Below are 15,036 nucleotides of genomic sequence, written 5' to 3' on the forward strand. Positions count from 1 at the left end.
AAATATCTTACAGCATATTGCTTTCAAGTTAAAATGTCAGAAACAAACACCAATATAATTCTTTTAAGGAATGTTATATAATGACACATTAAAACATAAATTCTTTTGGCTTATAATTCTTACGAGAATAATCATTGTAAAAATAATGTAAAGTGATATAAAATCTTCAGTGTGAGATTATGATTAAGCTACATTTTACAGTAATATGGTGTAAGATGACAGCAATTCCATTCAACATCCTGGATTAAATCCCTTCAGGAGGGATTAATAATTTATACAGTCAAACTTTAAAATTTACAGATGAAGGCAGTCCAATACTGTCACTAAGAAGTACATCTCTTAACATAAACAACTTTCAGGCCACAGTTTTGAAGGTCTGAAGTATCAAGTTGGTTTGATGAACTAGTCGGTTGGCACTTAACAAACTTATTTATTGACTTGTCATCTTTAAAATATGTTTTCAGAGTATCACTGAAACTCTTGGAGTACTTGACAAATTCTTTCTTTTGCTGTTCAAGTGCCCTGCGATTCTGGTATGGATATTTCTTGAAGACAATATTCACTGTATCAAGAAGTTTTTATTGCAGTAGCTGTATCCTTGATTGTCTGCAGAAACCTCACTCTGTCATTGATCTCATCCGGATTCTACTGAGAATTTGTTTAAGTGCTCCTGCCTTTTCATTTGGGTCCTGGAATTCTGGCTCTGGCTGTTCATATACTCTTCTGCATCATCAGCTGCCATACAAAGAAGGGACTCCGTGAAGTTAACTTCTACACTTTCTGTCTCTTAAATTTTCATTATGATGTCTTGTGCGAGACCTGGACTTTCCTTTTCAGCCTTAATGAATGCAGCTTCAGCATCTGAGCTGCAGACAGATTTACTTGTTCTAGCTTATTAAACACAGGAAATAGGACTACATAGAGGGACATAGAAAAGTCATAGATGTGGTCTCAGCTTCATTCTTCATCTCTTCCATTGTCATCCCCATTCAAAAGCCAATTACAGTAGAAAAAGCTGTGCTAAAATGCAGGGTACTCTTCATTTACTGCAGTATTTCTTCTGTGTGTGTGTGATGAAAGAATGAGGCACCACACACACACACTCACCAGCAACTGGGGCACTGACTTCCTGTCCCACCTTTGGAGCCCTCTTGAACTCCAGGGTCAATTCACTCCAGCATCACTGGAAGGACCAGAGTGAAGGGTGATTTTTAATAGAAATGGGGGGGGGGGACCAGCAGGTGGCGTGGTGATTGAGGACACTGGATTTCCACATGACTGACCATGGTTCAAGTCCTGGACCTGATGGCTTGTTCTCTCACTTTCCCTTTCCCTCTCTCTCTGTCTGATCAAACTGAAAACTAGTAATCATAGTAATAAATAAAGTTAAATAAAAATAATTTTAAAAAATAGAAATGGGGGAAGGGTTGCTGGACAGAGAATACAACAGATGTCAGTGCTGGATATAATCTTTTACGAATGATCTTCTAGCTAGAATTTTACTGTGATCGTATGGGTTAAAATAGGGCTTTGAAGCTTTAAGTGTCAAGCTTTTTTTTATTCCCTATGAGAGTTTGTCATATCATTACTTCCTCCTTGTTATTACTTCTGGTAAATGTTTCCTAAGAATTGAGAGAAACAATTATTTTTCAGAACTATTTTAATAGTGATAATAGGAAGAGCTATATTGGGATATCTCTAGAATCCACAAATTCTCACTATTGTTTATTTAGTGCTTTTTTTCTTTCTAAGCTTGCTAAAAGTAACTGATTGAAAAGTGAATGGGGGTCAGGACCAGCAGTTAGTGTAATGGCTATGTCACTGGACTCCCACGTAGTCGACTGCGGTTCGCATCCTGGACCTGGTGACTTAAACTCGTGCCGGGCGCGTGTGTGTGCGTGCCCAAGATCCCGAGAGGAGAATGGAGGAGAAGGGATTGTGGTGTGGCCATCCCCCCTGGGGGGGTGATTTCTCGCTTTCTGTCTCTCTGTCTCTCTGTCTGTCTGGCGAGTGCACACGCCCTATAGCAAAAACCTCTCAAAAAAAAAAAAAAGTGGATGTGGGGCTAGCAGGTGGCGTGGTGGTTAAGCACTGGACACTCATATGGCTGAGTGAGGTAGGAATTTGGGACCTGGCAGCTTGCTTTCTCACTTTCCCTTTCTCTCTATCTTTCTGGTCCAATAAAAAAAAATAATAACAACAACAAATAAAGTTAAATAAATATATCTTTAAAAAAAGAAAAGTAGATGGAAAAAATTTGTGATTTTGTAACTAAAACCAATGTGCAGTAATTTTGATTTTCTTGGATAAACACCACTGGCATTGATGAGACTGGGAAGTTTGCTCTGACCTTGTGAGTATTCACTGCATCACTTGGTTTAGTCCCATGCTGGGGTGGAAATAGAGGTTTTCTTTTCTCTCTTTTTCTTTCTTTCTTTTTTTTTTCTTCCAAATTGCCTGAGGGTATGTGCACTAGCCAGAGAAAGAGACAGAGAGAGAGTGAGAAAATACTCCCAAAGGGAGCATGGTTGTGCCACAATCCCTTCTCCTCTGTTTTTTTGTTTGTTTGTTTCATCCTTGTGAGATCTGGGGCATGCATGCACCTGCGTGTGCATGTTATTTTTGTTATTTGCTTTGTTTTTGCCTCCCTCTTGGGATTTTGGGCATATACGCACTCATGCCCAGTGTGATTTTCAAGCCTCCAGGTCTGGGACTTAAACCATGATTGACCATATGCCAGTCCAGTGCCTTAACCACTATTCCCTGCTTCTCTGCTGGTCTCCACACTTGTGTGTTTTTTGAGATGAGCCAGAATTCCACCCATGGAGGGCCATGTGGGGTGCATGGAGGGCCATGTGGGGTGGCTCCCAGTGCATGGGATTTAACCACTGTATTACTGTGCTGGTTCAGGAAGGTTCTCTTTAATTTGTCTAGAGGCCATTCTTGGAGAAACATAGTTCTTTAAAACACTCATACTTTTTGTTTTCTTTTTAGTCCAGATGCACAGGGGGTAGCAGGTGCTGCTGTTTTTTGGATGAATAGCAAATAACCAGGACAAATTTCAGATCTGTCCTCCTCATGCCCTTCTCTAGCTCTTCCTTGCCCTGTGGAAAGCGCCACTGTGTGCCTGTTCTGTGTGCCCATCATTAGAGTTTAGAGAGCCTGCTTCTGTTCTCTGGGCCAGTCGTTTTCTTCTCTGTGCTTGGCTCTCCTTACAGGTGGCAAATATTTTCTACATGTGGGGGTAGAGGGAACTGATACAACGAGGAGTTAGTGCTTTTCAAACTATAGTGTGCACAGAATCACCTTGTGAAAAGCACGGAATCTGATTCTGTAGATCTGGGTAGGGACCTGTGGACTGTATTTCTAATGAACTCCCCAAGAGGCCGATGCTGCTGGTCCATAAAACACATTGTGAGTAATGGAGTGTAGAGTTACAGAAGGTTTGCCCAAGATTTTTATTTTTATTTTTTTGAATTGCCAGGGGCATGTGCTCTTGCCTGAGAGAAAGAGGGAGAGAAAGCACCCCAATGGGGATATAGTCACACTGCAATCCCTTCTCCTCTGTTTCTCGGTTCTATCAGGATTTTGGGCACGCACACACACATGTGCCTACTGCGTTTTTCAAGCCATATGGCCAGGATTTGAACTGCAGATGACCATGTGGGATCTGAATTCCAAGTATAACACTTAATTGTGATACAAGGTCTATCCATGTTTTCCCAAGCTTTAATTAAAGTGGTTTTTATACCTGGGTACGGTAGATTAGATATTTTCATAAGACACTTAGTTAAATGCTTTGTTACTGCCACAATTTATACAAGTTTAAGAAATATGCTCTTAAGCAAGATGTGGTGACATAATGAATACTAGAGTGTTGTGGTGTATAGATTACATAGAAATAATATGCAACAGATCAAATAAATGTTTTTACTTTTGTGTATAGATCCTAGAAATGTTCAAGGGATCATTAACTATTAGGTATAAACAGGAATAAATTACTAGCAATATACATATAAGCAACTTTTACAAATAGTTTATTTTTTTAAAAAATTGGATGTTATGGCATGATCTTACATTATTAAATAGGTCGAGAGCAAAGACAGTCTTTGTAATGGCAAGAAATTACAAAAGATAGTTTTTCTTTTATGAAATGATAAAACATGTTTTATTTTTCTCCTAACTTCTAAAATGTGAACATTCTGTAATCCAGTCATAGTTTTATTTTATTTTATTTGTCATCTACTTTTTAATTTGATGAGAGATAGAAAGGGAAAGTGAGAAAGCAAGCAGCCAGGTCTGGTATTCAAACCACGGTCAACCATGTGAGAGTCGAGCGCCTTAACCACCACACCACCTACTGGCCCCAATCCAACCATACCTTTTATTTCCAGGTAACTTCTTCATTGGGCATCAATTACCTTTTAAATAACATACTCTTGTTCCAGAAGACAGTTTTGTTTGTTTATCATTCTGTCTGTCTAGACAATATCCAAAGGCAAATTCTGCTGGGATAGGTATATGAACACATGGTCAGGGCAATCTGAAGTAAGTTTGCTATGATTGCTCTGACCTTGGTGCCAACAATGACTCCATGACCAAGGGCAGTGGAGCACTTTTCTTTCTTTAATTGTGAGTGAACATGTGTGTGTGAGAGTGAGAGAGTTTGCGAGAGCAAAGGTACTCCCCCCCATGGGGCATGGTCACATTGTAATCCCCTCTCCTCCATTGCTCCATCCCGTTGAGATTTTAGGCACACGTACACTCATACCCAGTGTGTTTTAAAGTGACCAGGCCAGAACTAGAGCCACATGATTGGCTATATGGGATCTGGCTCTTTTAACCACTGGGCTGACTCTTGTCTCAACTTTTAAGAAACAACTCTATGTCTTGTAAAGGATTTAAATGTACTGTCAATACCAACATTGGTGAACATACCTCTCTAAATATATGTGTTCATGTAGCTCCACAAATACATGAGCTCCACAAATGTAAATTGAGCCGACTTGGAACAGATGTTGTTCCTGCCAGCGCACTGGGTGGACCTCGGATTAGAAAATGAAGGTAATGTATTCCTTGTTCTCAAGAGCTCATTACCAAGTTAGAGAAAGATATAAACCTTGACCTCAATACAACGTAGGATGCACTAAGCTCATGGTAGTGCCATGTGATATCCGATTCCCTTTCACCTTTCCACTAACAGTTGCACTTTGCTTTCCCTGATGGACACACACCTCCCCAACTACATTCCTTCTGTATTTTAGGGGTGTAGACTGCTGAACTCTACCTTAAAACCCCAGGATAGAGGGAGTAAGCCAGACCCAGATAGACAGAGTGCAGTGTTCTGGACATAAAGATTGGGCAAGAAGGGACAAATAACCCTTCAAAAAAAAAAAGATTTCTGGGAAGAGACTGTATTTCCAGTGGGATAGGAATAGATGGTGTCGAACTATCTTGCTGTGGGAACTTCAGGAAAAAGCAAACATAGACACCAAGGAAGCACACCTGCAGAATGAGGAGTCAAGGGACAAGCAGTTAGCATAATGGCTATGTCGCTGGACTCCCATGTAGTCGACCACAGTTTGTGTCCCAGACCCAGTGACTTAAAACTCACACCGGGCGCATGTGCGTGCGTGCCCAAGATCCCGAGAGAAGAATTGAGGAGAAGGGATTGCGGTGTGGCCATCCCCCCTGGGGGGTGATTTCTCGCTTTCTGTCTCTCTGTCTCTCTCTGTCTGTCTGACGAGCGCACACGCCCTATAGCAAAAACCGCTACAAAATAAAATAAAAAAAAAGAATGAGGAGTCAAAATGGCTGTCTGAAATTTTTTGAACCCCATAACAAGCTGTTCCTGAAAGAAGATATACTCCTGAGCCATTTTAATTTTTTTTTAATTATTTATTTATTTTATTTTATTTTCTATTATTATTTAATTTGACCAGAGAGAGACAAAAGGAAAGAGAAAGGGAAAGTTAGAAAGCAAGCTGACAAGTTCATGAACTTCAGTCAGCCATGTGGGAGTCCAACACCATGCCACCTGCCAGCCCCGATTTTGTAAGCCAATAAATTCTATCTGCTTAAGACAATTTGCATTTGCATTTTCTATTTTTTTTTGTAACCTGAAGAGGCCTAACCAACAAACCAGTAACATAAATAAAACACAGAGAATGGAACAAGTAACTTTCACAGGGCACTTGACATTTAAGTTCAATGTGTTAGCTGACAAAGCAAGATCTAACAAACACTTAGATGATAGAACTGTGTTCCTTGTTACATTTATGGATTCTGAAAATTGGGTTAGATCCCAAAAAGTGCCAAGTCAAGTCCACAGGATACAAGAATACACTTTTAGTCTCTGGGAGAAGGCTCTCTAAAGTTGGAGGAACATTTTCCTCCTCCAACCGTCAGCCAGTTCCTCATACAGCTTAAATGTCACTTCTCACAGTTGTCTCCTCTCTCCTCCCCACCTGAAACTGTTTTTGTGCCTTCTTTCTCCCAGCTATCCTGTTTAATATCTGATGAATACTTTTGTCTATATAATTTTTTTTTTTAAATTATCTTGGTGAGAACCAGCCAATGGCAAAGTGGTTAAGGTGGCTGGATCCCACATGGCCAACTTTGTGGTTTGAGTCCTAGACCTGGCAACTTGAATAATACCCTGGGCACATGCCCCAAATCTCAAAACAAGAATGGAGGAGAAGGTATGGCTGTCCTCCTCGGGGTTTGATTTCTCCCTTTCCCTCTCTCTCTCGGTCTCTTTCCTCTGAGTGAATGCACCCTATAGCCAAACGACAACAACAACAACAAAAACTCAAACCAAAACAAAACAAAGCAGCAACAGCAACAAAAAAAAACCAGTAAAACTAGCAAAAAAAAAAAAATCTTGATCTTGTGGACTATTTTTATTTGTTATAATCATCTTACATTAGAATATAAACTCTTTTAGAGTCAAGATCTTTTTGGTCTTGATAAATGCTTTATCTGCAGCATCTAGTGCAGTACTTGTCATCTGCTGGTGCTTTAAATAATTAATTACAGCATTGAATCCAAGAGGAGTTATAGCAGGTCCAGAGAGAAGAAACAAAAAGATAAAAGAAGCAAGAAGTACTTTTCATAAGAAATTCCAAAAGGAATAACAACTGATGATTCTGGAGAAGAGACTAGCCAGGGATTATTTACTCATTTCACAATTACATATGACTCTTAGAAAAATGTAGAAAAATTGCTTTCTGTTATCACAACATTCTAAATCAAAGGGAAGAAGACACGAAAGTACTTTTGTTCATCTTAAGGGAGAACTTGAATATCAGTGCCCAATGTTATGACTTCCTTTAGTTATCTCACCTTTATCAACAGGGACAAGACTGTGGTTTGCTTACTCAACAACTAATATCACTTTCATGGCTAATAACAGCGCTCTGATTTTACTTATGATGGTGTCGTGTGCTTCTAAGAAATTGCATCTTCTAGCTTCCTTAGTAGGCAATGATATTCTGGCCAATGAGATAAAATATGAGGTGTTATGTGGGAAAAAAAATACTCTTCAAGAAATTATTGGGAGTTGGATCCATTTTTCCTTCTCCTTTTCTTACTTCCTGTTACCTGGAATATAGATGTAATGGCTGAAGTTCTGCTAGAATTTCTTTTCTTTCTTTCTTTCTTTTTTTTTTTTTTTTTTCTATAGGGCACATATGCTTGCCAGAGAGAGACAGAGAAACAGAGAGGGCAAGTGAGAAATCATCCCAGAGGGGGAATGGCCATGCTGTAGTCTCTTCTACAGTCTCCTCATGATTTGGGGCATATACGCACATGTTCCTGGTGAGAATTTCAAGCCACTGAGTCTGGAATTTGAACTTTGTAGACAGTCATGTAGGATCTAGTGCCTTAACCTCCACATCACCTGCTGGCTCTCCTCTGGCAATTTTATGATTTTGAGCATTTTCTTCATTTTCTGTTGCTATAACAGACTTCTGAGACTGGGTAATTAATGAAAAAAAAAAAGGTTTTTTTGGCATATGGTTCTGGAAGCTGGAAAGCCTAAGGTATGGAAGCAACTTCTGGTAAGAACTTTAAGAGCAAGTCAGAGTCTGTGAAAGAGATCAAACAAGCAGGTCGAGGGAACCAGCAGTTAGCATAATGGCTATGTCACTGGATTCCCAAGTAGTCAACCACGGTTTGCGTCCCGGACCCGGTGGCTTAGAACTCACTCCGGGCGTGTGTGCGTGCGTACCCAAGATCCGGAGAGGAGAAAGGAGGAGATGGGATTGCAGCATGACCATCCCCCCTGGGGGGTGATTTCTCGCTTTCTGTCTCTATGTCTCTCTGTCTGGTGAGCGCACACGCCCTATAGCGAAAACCTCTCAAAAAAAAAAAGGGGGGGGGAACAAAAAGCAGGTCGAGCTTGCTTTTCTGACAACCTATTTTCTTGAAGACTCTGCCTTCATGATCCAGTCACCTCATAATAGGTTCTACCTCTCAACACTGTTACACTGGAGATTAAATTTTCAGCACATGAACTTAGGGAAACATTAAAACCATAGTATTTCACTCCTGGCTCCCAAAATTCATGTCCTCTCACATAAGAAATACATTACTTCCACCACAATAGTCCCCAAAGTCTTAACTCATTGCAACACCAACTTAAAAGTCCAAATTCCAGAGTCTTTTTTGAGACACAAAGTATGATCCACCCCATACCTGTAGTTAGGTAAATCTCACTACAGCTATGAGCCTATTATATCAAATCAAATGATCTACTTCCAAAATTTAATGGTGGGACCTGCATAGGACAGACACTCCCAACCCAAAAGGGAGAAACTGGACAGAAAGAGAGAGTAACAGGCCCCAACCAAGAAGGGAGAACAACATTAAATCCTAGAGCTCCAGAATATTCTTCCTTGATTTCATGTCCTGCTTCCTGCACACACTGGGTGACGATTGGGCCCCCAAGATCTTAAGCAGTCTTGTTCCCATGGTTTTGCTGGTTATAGCCCCGTAGCTGCTTGCACAGGTTAGAGTTGGGTACTTGTAGATTTTCCAGGACGGTGTTACATGCTGATAGCTCTGCAGTTTTGGGATCCTGGAGGTAGCCCTGCCCTTTCAGCTCCACTAGGCATTGCTTTGCAGGGACTCTCGGAAAGTATTACCATAGCCTGGGCTGTCTGTGGTGGCTCTGCCTATGACAAGTTTCTGCCTGGTTCTTCAAGCTGTGTGATACAGCCTTTAAAATCTAGATGGATTTCACGGGACCTCACAGCCCATGCACTCCATGCTTCTCCAGAATTAGCACCACGTGGATGTCATCCAAGTTTATGGCTTGAGTCCACCAGAGCAGTAACCCAAGCTGTACCTAGAACTGCTTGAGCTGCAACTGGGGTAGGCAGCTGAGGAGCACCGTGCAGTGTTGCAGGAAGCAGAGACTTGAGTGTCCCTGAGTAGTGAGCCCATAGAGGGCATGATGGGCCACCCAGAATGACCATTCGGCCCTCCTAAGAGCTCTGGGAATGTGATAGGAGAGGCAGCCTTGAAAATCTCTGGAATGCCTTTGGGATCTTTCTCTCACTGTATTGTGAAATAGCCTCTGTTTTCCCCTCCTCATCCCCCTGCCCCACTTATTAAAAATTGTAGAAGGGTACATGCACTCACCAGAGAAATGATACAGGGTGAGAGAAAGAGAGGGTGAGAAGAGGAGGAAGTACTCCACAGTGGGGCATGGTCACACCACAATAATTTTTTCTCCATTTCTCTATTCTGTCAGGATCTGAGGCACATGTGCACATGTGCCTGGCATGACTTTCCAAGTTGCTGTATCCCACAGTTGGCCATGCTAGATCCAAATCCATCCAGTTTTGTCTGTTGGTTTAAACAGAAGGATAACTGGCAGACATTATTGATTTCTCACTTGCAACAAATGCTGGGGGTGCCCTGCACATATCCTGTGGGCATTCTCATGATGTCCAGTATATGCTGATGACACGAGACTGTCCCCCTCGTGGCTTTGCCTCCACTGGCGCCTCAGGCAGTGATTTGTCCTCCGTGAGACAGATAGCCTCGGTATGAATTTCCTGTTCTTATCCATTGAGCCTTGCCAGCCTCACAATCCAGGGATTCTGTGTCTGATTTGTCATGGGATGAAGAGACCTACTTCCTGGCAGAGGAGCTAATATGGGCACATGACTATGTGGTCTATGGGTCCTAGCATGTATCTCAGCACCTAATGAAATTCTTAATGAAATTCTTGAACTTCTTCAAGACCCAGCGAAGGAGCTAGCTTGGGTCCAGCTCTTCTGTTGAAGTGGCACTCTGTCTTTCAACATGTAGCATGTACTTTAAACCAAAGGTCAAATGATGCTATGTGACAAGTAGCTAGACTACCCTATCCTAGCCTTAGTAGATGATCTACAACTGAGCTACATTTATCAAGGTAGTTTCACTTGCCAGTGATTAGTTTAGGAGAAGAGGATTGAGTACATCTTTTCCAGGTCTGGATATGGGGTGTAAAGATCATGGCTGGAGCAGTTGCAACCATCTCATCACCGTGCAGGGAGAAATAAAACGGAAACTGAGAATGGCAGAAGGATGAGGTAGAAGAAGCTGAGTCCTTGATGGCAATGCTGAGCCTTGGAGCAGTTTGGGAACTGCCTTCCTCTACGGATTTTGTTTAGGAAGATACCAGATGGTTTTCTTGTTTAGGTTACATTTAGTCAGAAATGGGCGATTTCAGGTGATATCCACAGCACACATTGCTGATTCAGCTTTCCATATTTATCCTCCCCATAGCTTCTCCTATGCTTAGAGCGCCTACCTTCTGTTAAAGTGGTCAAAGTGCCAATGCTTTCCCAGCTTCCTTTGCAGCCACGACATGAACATGGACTCAGTTCTGACCAGGGAGGTTTGCAGAGCAGTCTGCTCTAAGCCTTCTGAGAAAGGACTCCCTCATTAATAAAAAGTGGCATTTAGGAAATAGAACTCTATCGTTTCTATTTTTTTTCTTTAGTTTTTGTGTGTGTTCACTGGAGAGAGCGACAGAGAAAGAGAGAGAGAGAGAAAGTGAGAAATTGCACCCCTCCTCCCCCACATTGGAGGATTGCCACACTACAACCCCTTCTCAGTCTCTTGGGATTTGGGACACACATACACATATGCCTAGCATAATTTTCAAGCTGCTGGGTCTGGGACTCAGACAGTGGAGTCAACCATGTGTGATCCAGGGCCTTTAACCTCCTTGCCACCTGCTGGCCCCATAGCTCTAGTCTTTGGGCAGATGCTGTTGTATCTACTGTGGCACTTGAAACTGGCTGTCTTCTTGGTCTATTTATGGACACCCAAGGATACTGGGTTGACAGAGAGAAAAGGTGGATAAAAGTCTAGACATGCAGTGTCTCTGGTGAACTTGAACTTGCCTTGCCTCTTGAATTTTTTCTTTCTTTCATTAATTGCTAGAGGGTAAGTCCAATAATTGTCATTTTTAAAGTTTTTTGTTGTTATTGTGCTGTTGAGTATATTCTGCACCTCAAAGCCAAAGTCTTAACTCAAACATACAGTATATGCCATCTTAAAGCACCCCCCGCCCAATAACAACAACAAAAACTCCAGAGGCCTGCCCAGTGGCCTAGTGGTTAAGGGAACCAGATCCCGTACTGCTGACTGAGTGGTTCCAGTCCTAGCCCTGATGGCTTGAGAAACACACTGGGCACACATGTGTGAGTGTCCAAAATCCTGACTTCTTGGAGAAATGGAGGAAAAGGGGTTGTGGTGGTGTCACTCCTCAATGGGGGGGTGCTTTGTCCTACTTTCTCTCTATCTCTGTGTTTCTGTTTGGTCAGTTAGTACACCCTCTGGCAGGACATTAAAAAAAAAAAAAAGAAAGAAAAAAGAACAAAGAAAAAGAAAATTCACCAGAAGTGAAAGAAACTTTCTGTTAAAGTTTTAAACATTGGAACCAGCAGATGGTGTAATGGGGGTTATGTCATTGGACTGCCACGTAGTCGACTGTGGTTCGAGTCCTGGCCCTAGTGGCTTAAAACTCACACTGGGTGTGAAAGGACTCCCTCAGGACCAGCAGTTGGCATAATGACTATGTCACTGAATTCCCATGTAATTGACCACAGTTTGAGTTCCGGACCCGGTGGCTTAAACTCACGCTGGGCGTGTGTGTGTGCATGTCCAAGATCCTGAGAGGAGAATGGAGGAGAAGGGATTATGGCATGGCCATCCCCTCTGGGGGGTGATTTCTCGCTTTCTGTCTCTCTGTCTCTCTGGAGAGTGCACATGCCCTATAACAAAAAACCTCTCAAAAAGAAAGAAAGAAAGAAAGAAAGAAAGAAAGAAAGAAAGAAAGAAAGAAAGAGAGAGAGAAAGAAAGAAAGGAAGAACTCCCTCATTAATGTGTGTGTGCCCAAAGTTTTGAGAGAATCATAGAGGAGAAAGGATTGCAGCATAGCCATTCCCACTGGAGGGTGATTTCTTGCTTTCTGTCTCTCTGTCTCTCTGGCTAGTACACAAGCCCTATAGTAAAAATCTTTCTCTAAAAAAAAAAAATTAAACATCAGTGAGATTGGTATTAGGTTTTAATGATCCTGGAGACTGCTGGTATTATTTTATGATATAGTCACAGGCCATTTCTGTGACATTGCACATGTGTCACTAGGTATTCATGAGATTACAAAGACATCTCCCCTCGATGTCTCTGTAATTTGGAGATGTAACAAAACCATAAAAAGGACTGCTGTGCTCTTACGGATGCTTTCATTCAGTTGTTCATTACAGTTTCTGAATTGGATTTTTGTTGAAAGAAAGAAAATGCAGCAGAATTCCACAACTCTCAAAAACTCTAAATAAAATATACAAAAACTTCTCTAAAAGAAAAGGAACTATACATGTACTTTATAATTAAAACACAAAAATCCTAAAGTTGAAATACTAATCTGTTTAGCCTTAGTGTTAAACAGCAAACAAGATGAGAATTGAGAATTTTAATTCCAAGTGATTTTTCTTTAAAACATAAAAATATGTTAATATAGTTTTTTTTTTTTTTTTGAGAAGTTTTTGCTATAGGGCACGTGCGCTTGCCAGACAGACAGAGAGAGACAGAAAGCGAGAAATCACCCCCCAGGGGGGATGGCCACGCCACAATCCCTTCTCCTCCATTCTCCTCTCGGGATCTTGGGCACACACGCACACGCGCCCGGCATGAGTTTTAAACCACTGGGTCCGGGACGTGAACCACGGTTGACTACGTGGGAGTCCAGCGACATAGCTATTACGCTAACTCCTGGTCCCAAAATATGTTAATATAGTTGTGTGTATGTATATATGTATAAATATGTGTTTGTGTGTATATATATCTATACATACACATATATATATATATAATATAGAAAGAGATAATGAAGAAAGATGTTGCTGGTATTCTACTTTCTACCACACTCTCTACCTGATTACTTTTAATGGGAAGAAAAGCAAGATATTAGTTTTTCTCCCTTAGAAGTTACTTCGTTTTTCTAGAATCTTTTTGTGGTACCGGGATTACCACTCCTAAAACCCGTTCATCTCTGCAGAGGGTTGGCAGAGGACCTATTAGATAAGAAATTCTGTATTTCACTTATCTTCAGGTGTATCCGTTGACAGCAGTTCAACAGATTAACTAGCAACCGAACTGGTTGGGGGAACAGGTCTTCTGAGTCAGGTACCACCCCTGTAGGTAGATATGTTGGCCTGGAGCCCATGGTGAGCTAGCTCGCTTTGCTCAGTGCGTCATTGCTCCACCTAGTTCAAGTTCTGGCTGCTTCCAGGTTTAGAGAGATTCTCTTGGGAAGTGAGCCCCTGCCTTAGCTGGAGGCTGGTTTATAAATGCAACCTTTCACCTACTTGAAGAAGAGTTCACAGACCAACTGTTGTAAATAGTATGCTGGTAAAAAACAAGACAAAACTCCAGTCCTACTAATACTAGACTGATGAAAGTTTTCTTTCCTACAGTACTCTGTAGTTGCTATTGTAGTCACTTGTTTTTTTTTTTTTTTTTTTTTTTTTTGGTGGTGGTGGGGTGGTGGTGTATATTTTGATTGCTTTGTGTGAGGCAGTCTACCTGCCCTGGATGCCATTTTTTGCCTGTGTAGTGTCCAAAATGAGATAAAACGACAAACTGTATTTATAGTACAGAAACAGTTATAGACTGTTAAGAACGTTCAAAACCAGTAATTTAGAACACACTGTATCCTTCGAAAACAAAGATTGAACTTCCAGAGTAAGTGAATTTAGCAGAAAATAGGTTATATGAGACAACTTCAAAAATATGTGAAAGGATAAAATTAAAGTGCACATTTATTTTCGTGCAAAAATATTTTGAAATACATGCATCTTTTTTTTTTTCCCAAATACGCATTTTCCATAAAATTTTGAAGACCCCTTCTCCTCCCTTATGCTGCTCTAAGCGAAGCCAAAAGAGAGACATTATAGATATGCTTTGAGTTTTTGAATCTCTTTCAGTCCCAGGCATCCCCAAAAGTCATTTTATTTTGCAAGATGTGACAGAAATTTGTGTAAGTACAGGGTAACTAATCCAGTTAAGAATGAAAAAGAATATGCATATCACCTCATGCCTAGCTTAAGGTTTATACATACAGCAGTAACAGTGCGTTTGTAATGTTAATTTTTTGTGGGAAGGATGTCTTTTCTCCTGAAGGGAGGGCCCTACTGCAGACCCCACTGAACCCGCCTTTCCTCCGCCCATAATGCAGATCCCGACTCTCCTCCCCCGCCGCCCGCACTCCCGCCCTCGTCCCGAGCGGGCTGCGGCCAGGTCGGGTCCTCAGCGGCACCGCGGAATGACCCGCCTGCCCGCCCTCGTGCCGAGCGGCCTGCGCCCAGGGCGGGTCCTCAGCGGCACCGCGGAATGACCCGTAGTAACCCCGTCCCGCCCCCCCGCCGGCGGGCCAAGGGGCGGCGGCCTCGCTGCATATGCAACGAGCGCCGGCCGGGGGAGCGCGTCCCGGGCGGTTCGGCTCAACAGACTCTGGTCTGCCGGCGCCGCAGAGC

The 15,036-nt window shown here is 42.0% G+C and overlaps 1 pseudogene; it reads right to left on the bottom strand.

Annotated features, from left to right (window-relative positions):
* Positions 1-355: 355 nt before the first annotated feature.
* LOC102493569 (programmed cell death protein 10 pseudogene) lies at positions 356-989 on the bottom strand (annotated as a pseudogene).
* Positions 990-15,036: the final 14,047 nt, after the last annotated feature.

The sequence above is a fragment of the Tupaia chinensis genome, unplaced genomic scaffold (genome assembly GCF_000334495.1).
Source record: "Tupaia chinensis unplaced genomic scaffold, TupChi_1.0 Scaffold148296_1, whole genome shotgun sequence".
NCBI lineage: Eukaryota > Metazoa > Chordata > Mammalia > Scandentia > Tupaiidae > Tupaia > Tupaia belangeri.